The following is a 7,664-nucleotide window of genomic DNA, read 5'->3' on the forward strand; positions in this document are numbered from 1 at the left end:
CGTCCTTGGCTTGGGTTAAGCTGTCCATAAACACGAGCATGTTTGTCACGCAAGAACGGTTTGGGAGAAATCCGTGTTGAGCTGGAGATATCAGATTGCTGGAAGTAAGGTGATCTAGAATGGTTCGCTTCAGAATGCGTTCCATCACCTTGCACTGCAAGCTAGTGAGGCTTATACGCTTATAGCTGCCAGGTCACAAGTTTTGTAGCTTGGCGTGACAAACGTTTTCTACCAAGCAGAGGGAAGGCGGCTTTCGTCAAGGGACTGACGAAACACCAGGTATAAATGATTTGCCAGTATAGATGACGTTTCCTTCAGGATCCTTGGGTGAACCTCGTCGGGCCCCAACGCGCAGAATGGGTTGATCTCATGCAAGAATTGACGAGTGTCCTCCACCGTGAATACCAAGTTGGTTAGAGGCTGTTCGTAGTTCCGCTTTGACAAGAGTGGATATGATGAGGACGCTGAAGCTGAATATAGACCTGCATAGTGTTCTCTGTAAACCTCAGATATCACTATTTGGTCACTCGTGGGTTCTCCGTTTGTGTGCAGCAAGGAGAACGCGGATGGCTTGTTTCTACGGTGATGTCTCATGCATGTGAAAATTACTGTAAGCTCCGGATGGTCACGGATCTCACAGGGCGATTGCGGCTATTTGATTATGCGCAGTTCGTAGCCAGTAGTCAATAGGAGCAGACAGACGTGGGGCAGCAGATGATATATTGAGAACTGACAGGAACTGGTTCTACAGACAAACGGATTAGTAAGCACCATGAATTAAGCATACGTACAATCAACAATGACGCAATCGGCAGGAGCGGGAAATAGTCACTGTCGCAGCACGGATTTCTATAGGGGCAACAACAAGTAAGTACAAACGATGTACAAACATACATATAGAGGCAGTCTGACAGTGTGAGTTGGCCGTAACAGCGCAGGAGCCAATACTTTCGGGATGTGAGGGACTGTCTTTCGGTCAGCGTCGACGCAGTTGCTCGTGTCGCGCGACAGGTCAGATTACGCGGTTTCGTCCGTTTAAAACAAAGCTCAGCAAAGGCTATCTGACAGGCGTGATACATGGGTAATACAAAATAATCAGCCGCTCCGGACATCAGGTTGACGCAGTTGGTAGCGCGTTCGCTTGCCGTCCGGAGGCTCCGGGTTTGACACCCGGGCGGCCCGCTTTTCCATCGGAGTGGGCGCTCAAAATTGGTGCAATCGAGGCGAACTTGCAGGCAATGACAGACGGGCAACAAAATATTGACAGCAGTTACTGAGCGATAAACAAACCTTAAGTAGGAACGAAACGGTATCACAATAAATAGGTGTAAGTCATGTTACTGGTGAGTAGTCAGAAAACAAGGAAAGTTATCCTTGTTCACCTTTTTGTTCTTCCGAGTGAGATCTAGAATGGTGGCTTGTTTTCGTATGTTCCATTGGCGATTTCTGATTTACTCCGGTTCCGCATTTTACGGAAATCCCAGTTCACTCTGTGCATCTCCTGCAGTCGGTATTTTGAAAAAATGTTGGGACCTCATTTCCAGAAGTCACCGAATCCTTTTATGCAGCCTGCGACTCATCGGACTGCGTGCCGGGTTTTTTTACGATCATCGCGTCACCCTCGCGAACTTTCGGGACAATGATTCAATCTAATTCTTCCACTGTTCGAGAAAAGATGCGCATTCCTGAGAAGTCTGCATGACAGAAGTCTCAAAACCACGTTTGAGGTTCGGGATTTCTGGCCCAATAGCAGTTGAAATCGAAGGTCAGCACATAGTGGTCGCTATATCCCAGTAGAGCGTTAATTGTTACCTGATCAATGAAGTGTCTTTTGTTAGCGATGACCAAACCGAGGAGGGATGGTAGTTGGCCTGTGCAGTATCTGATGGACGCAACGACACTTAGAGTTCAAGCGCTCTGTGGGACGACTCCAACCAGTGCCGCTGCAAGAGTCCGCTTGATCCGACGCCCTAGAGCTCCATCCAGCAGACCTTTGGAGCGTTGAAGTCACCTACCAGCAAGAGATGATTGAACTGATATTTGGAGGAGAGTTGCTCAAGGGTTTGTATGAGGAAATGACCATCTTCAGGGGACTCGATGCCCTACGGTAGACCACACCACAAAGGAGAGAATCGGACCCGCACGGCGGAATTTGGACCCACAGTGCATCGCAAGGTGCAAGAGTGGTATCAGAGAGCACAATCGGGATTGGTAGGGCCGTTTTCTGCCTAGTCCTTTCCTAAACGGAGGTCAAATTTTTCTCTTTCTTTCTTCCTATGGCTCCTCCGGAGACAACCGTGTTGCCGGCCGCAACCCCCCCCCTTCGTCCCAACAGATGCTACACCGCACGAAAGCCCATTGCGTCATCCAAACAGAGAATACATCTACTCGCCGCTCCCAGTGGTAGACACCGGCTAGTGGTAGACACTCGCTATGCACCATCTACAGATTAGAGCTGGTAGCAGTGCTTCGGGGACTAGTGACTATTTCTGTTGCACAGACTTTCTCTCCTGGTATAACGCAGCTCATGTAATAAACACCAGATTAGCCAGTTATCTTGGAAATCCCCTCCAACCAGCCCTTCTGCATCTGATTCCCATACAACGCTTCTACGCGCTTTTATCGGCTTCTACTAGATCACTTGTAATGTAATATCGTATATTAGCAAACTCAACCCCTGGTGGCTAGCCTGCTAAGTACAAATCTACCTATTTCCTACTCCATATAACCACTTGTCATTACCCTAATTGCAGCAGACGTCAAGTTTTTCTTTCTGTGTATATTATTGCGTATTATCCCACATTATACCCCCTCAAATCAACCACGTTTTGCGAATCTCCTCCCATCCTCTCTCCTTCCCAAGTTTGAACTTCGGAAGTGCCCGTTTTGGACGACCTGGTTGGCTGATATCCACTCCACCTCCGGAACCACTAAGCCAACCACAAAAACCTTACAATCTCATATAGGCTTTGTTCCAGCTTGTTTCCTCGACCAGGCTGAAATGAATACCACTACCCAATGAACTGCACACCCCAGCCGAATCATCTAAAATATGACGTCCGTCACGGGGCTGTCCAAATACTGAAGCATGTCAGGCCAATGATGGCACGGCACTGCCATACTCAGTTTGACAGCACACTCGCAACTGTTCCATTCCTCCTCCCAAAAGAGCCCTCTCGCCTACTCGTTTCCTTGACCCCAGCTGCCTCCATGACATTCATTCCAACCTGTTGGACCACTGGTTCGAATTCAGCCACCCCTGTGTCCTCATCCAACCTGACCCCTGCACCTGGCTTCCCTACAACAGCACAACCAGCATATTTTTGGGTCTAAACTTGCTATTTTCACCCAATTTGAATTATCTAATCTCCACCTCCACTTTTGCTCGTTGTGAATCCGGCCATTTACCTAACCGCCCAAAGTCACTCATGGCCAGCGATGGTTTTCAGTTTTAGTTCATGCCACCTGACTGTCTTGGATCTAGTCGAACCTCATGCCCATTTTTCCCAAAAAGTTGGGAAACAACCTATGATTTCTATATCATCGGGTATTCCCCAGTGTTTATGACATTGTCCCCTTTTTGTGCAATCCGCACCTTACAAACCCCCAGTCATGCTCCATTCCGACTGTAAACCTATGATCATGCCAGACGGTATGCCACCCACAAGTTGGGAATAAACCGTATTATCATTATAAGGACTGTCCAAGCCAGTCAATATAGTCTATTATAGTGTCAGAGACAAAAAATCATTTCAGGCACGCAGAAACGTAATGTGGTAAGGAAATAAAACACAAAACTGACGGGAATAGAACGTTCGGAGTGATTAGGGTTTATTTCGTGGGGTAAACGATACCGTACTCTAGCAGGGAAAGTGAAGGTAAGAGTAATGAGCACCAGCCCCCAAAGCACTACTATCAGCTTTAATCGAAGGGTGGCGCAAGGCACAATAACCTTAAGGCGCCCGCGTTGAATTCTAGAATCTCATTGCGCATGTACTATTCTTTTTTTGTATGTATCCACCCCTGGGAGAAGTAAATAGGTGGTGTTTCGTTTGATTGATGGAGGTGGGCTTTGACGTGACGAAGCCTCATTTATGATTAAGGCAGCCATAGCCTTGCATATCGCCTTGGGTATCGCAGAGTACCTTCATACTACAGTGGCATGAAGTCAATCGGTGGGATGGCAGGATATAATAGTCGGATCTTTTGTTTGCCCACTGACTGCATCCTGGCTAAACTTAATTGTGCATTGGACCAGATTCATAGAGGGGATAAGGACAGTTGGGTAATAAGTGAGGCTGCAGCGGTTTCACAATTAGGTAATTTATCCACGTGGCTGCTCAGATAGATTGTTGTCAGTTCGAGGGTAGTAAATTAGAGAAAAGTAGTGGCGTAGGTTGTATGGGCTGGAAGGCATATTAAGTGGTTGCTGGAGTTACGAAATCCATAGTGAGGACGTGAATTAACGTTTGGCGAAGCCTATGCTATGAGGGAAATTTCTTGTAGCGGAAGGTGTAAGAAATTTGGGTTTAGCCTTAAACGTCTGAGCCACAATGGTTCAAGGCCTGAAATTTGACAGCGGGTGAAACAAGAGGGGGGCTGGACTATGAAAACATTCTTTCCATGAATGAGAGCTAGACGCTTTCAGGTGCTGGTCAACTAATTTTGGTGTAAAGGGAAGCATATGCGAGACAGATTTCCAAGATTAGTCGTACGCATAGCCTGAAAATGGCGACCATTGCGTGTCGAAGTTGAGAGCAGCGCAATTTTGATGGCTGCGTATATGTGCTCGGGCAACCTGAAACTGGACTTGGTGGGAAAAGCTGAAGGTGCAATAAAATCTGTGAACAGAATTTTCGATCCCTGTGGATAGAGCGACAGGATTACCATTAATTATGAAAGCATCACCTGGTAAGGAGCAGAAGAGAAGCTTAGACCAGAGCCATTTGACCAGCGAATTAGCGAGTCTAGGCCCTGCTAAATTTTGCAAAAGTTGAGCGCTTGTACAGAGAGAAGAAATGTGTACCCCATTCTTTTATCGTCTTGGAAGGGGAAGGCTTCACCATGGGGCACGGCGCCGATGACGCCGTTGATATACATTTGGAGGAGGACCAGAGCCATTTGACCAGCGAATTAGCGAGTCTAGGCCCTGCTAAATTTTGCAAAAGTTGAGCGCTTGTACAGAGAGAAGAAATGTGTACCCCATTCTTTTATCGTCTTGGAAGGGGAAGGCTTCACCATGGGGCACGGCGCCGATGACGCCGTTGATATACATTTGGAGGAGGACTGGGCCTAACACACTTCTTTGTATGATCATGCTAGTAATCGATAGTTGAGATGATTCTTTATCCCCAATTTGTGTTAGTTGCGCTCCGTTGGATAGGCAGAAGTCGAACCACTGAAGTGCATATTCCTATTATATCGAAAGTGCCAAGCAAATGTAGTTCAGAAGCATGAGTGACCTGGTGGAAGGATTTTTGAATGTCTAAAAAAACCTGTTACAGCTGAGTGCAAAGCGTAGTAGGCTGCCGTGATGGTCTCGAAGAAGTGGAGCTGGCAATCCGTGACGAATAACTGAGACAGGAATCTGTACTGCCGGTCATCTACGGCATTTATAGCTATGAGGAGCTTGATTAACGGGCTTTTGCTCAAGCTTTCAAGAGTTCTCAATAAAAGAGAGGTACGGCGAACTACCTTGTAGTTGTAAGTAGTTTCTCGTGTTACGGATTTGAAAAGCAGGCCTTCTACGGATTGCTCCTACTCAAAAGGGACGATTCCATAGTTCATCGAGTGGGTAAAAGATTTGGATTCCGATGTATTGCATTCTTTATCTCGGAACTCGAGGTGAAAGGGTATCAGTGTCATGCACAACCAGATTCTTAAGATTCAAAAGAGTGGCGAAAAAAATAGCTAGGGAAGGGTGTTAACTCTGGACGTTTGGAGTTGTGATATATGCGGCATGGGGTGGGTTTGAAGTTGGGAGAAGGGAAGAGGGGAAGGGGGGAGTAGTAACCAGCGAAGTTAGTGTTCAGATGGTCTGCTATGCTGAAAAAAACGGTGATAGGGTAACATTTGGTAAACGGCAACCTGGCGATTGAGTGGCTACCCGGGATACAACGCCCACGGAAAATCCGGCTAAGTTATTTGGAGTAAGAAGGGTTTCTGAGGACGGTGCTCTCTTCTCGATGTTCTAGAACTAATCGTAAGGAAGCTCGGTCAGTTGAAAACTTATTCATGAGAACTAATAATAAGAAATCGTGAGATTTCACGTATTCTCTGCTAGCCCGGTGTATTTTTTATTCAATGCTTTTAGAAGCTTACCATGCGTAACATACCAGAGTGAAAACGTTTTGCAGAAGAAACAAGGTGAAGAAAAGTCAGTGGGTTTTTGGTAGAGGATGTCATAAACATGCTGTGTGTTTGTCCAGAGGAAGAAAGCACCCCAGTTCTCGGAAGCCAGCACCGATGGAAAAGCGTGCAGAATGTCTAGAGGAGGTGAAACGAGAAAGGACTCGGTGTAGCATTTGGGCCATAATTGATTGCGTTGCAGGAAACGACGCAGTGATCACTTCCAGGGAAGCGTAGACCAACTGCAGCTGCAGCCAGATGGCCATCGTTCGAGGACAGCGGATGTAAGGAATGTATCCCACGAGCGGGGCTGAGTACCATGTGGGGCCAACCCTCTAAAATGAGTTGAGCAAGCGGCGAGACATAATAAGCAGGGCACGTAGTAAGAGACCAAGAAATATCCGGTAGGTTGAAGTCACCCAACATAAATTAAGACAAATGGGTAAGCCCATCTTTGGTGGAGCCAAGTCAGCAATAGGGACTGGTGGTAAATAAATACTGCTTACTGGTGCAGGTCGTCTGTTCTGTTCTGTAGTGATCCAGATGGCATCTGGATGCCCATCCGGAATGGAATCGTCGATGGGCGTTGCACAAAGTTCCGATTTGGAGTAGATGGCACAACTGCCACTCCTTGAATTCTTCCTTTCAGAGCGGTGAATATTATAGCCAGGAATTGAAATAGTCGCGTCTGGAGTTCCATCTGTGAGCCATCTTCCAGCCACGCAAATCAAACTCGATCTTGCAATCATGCTAGTGGCTCGGAGATTGTGGACATTTAGCAGTGCCAAATGGGTATTGGACAATCGGGTATTGGACTGACAAGTTCGTAGGAAGTTAATGATGATGTTTATTCCCAACTTGCGAGTGGCATACCGTTGTAACGGTGATATTACTGATCGGTAGGCACGCGAGTAGTATGTGTTGTTCGTAGAATTTTGCTTTGCGTCCATTGAAAAACGGGATTCTGTTGCGGAATTCGCGGGGCCACTTTGTAACATTTGCTTTTTATTTGACCGACGAATGATTGGAGGCAATGAATCTCCAGGAAGACTCGTTCGGGAGAAGATCTGTGTCCAGGTTTTGTAACTAAGATGCAGATTAGAGTTTTGCTTCCTTGTTCAGTGGTCTGTAACCGGTCAGTTGGCATTTCCGAATAAATAACTCCGCAGCGAAAACCTTCTTCCTTTTCATTTGGTGCCGTGACCAGGATGAGGATGAAGATCCCGTGGCCGCAACCCTTTGAGGATGGGGATGTTCGGACCTTCCTGGAGGACTTTGAGGAGGTGGCGGAGGCTGCCGGGCTGGAGACCGACCGG

This window comes from Opisthorchis viverrini (assembly GCF_000715545.1).
Source record: "Opisthorchis viverrini unplaced genomic scaffold opera_v5_14, whole genome shotgun sequence".
In the NCBI taxonomy this organism is placed as follows: Eukaryota; Metazoa; Platyhelminthes; class Trematoda; order Opisthorchiida; family Opisthorchiidae; genus Opisthorchis; species Opisthorchis viverrini.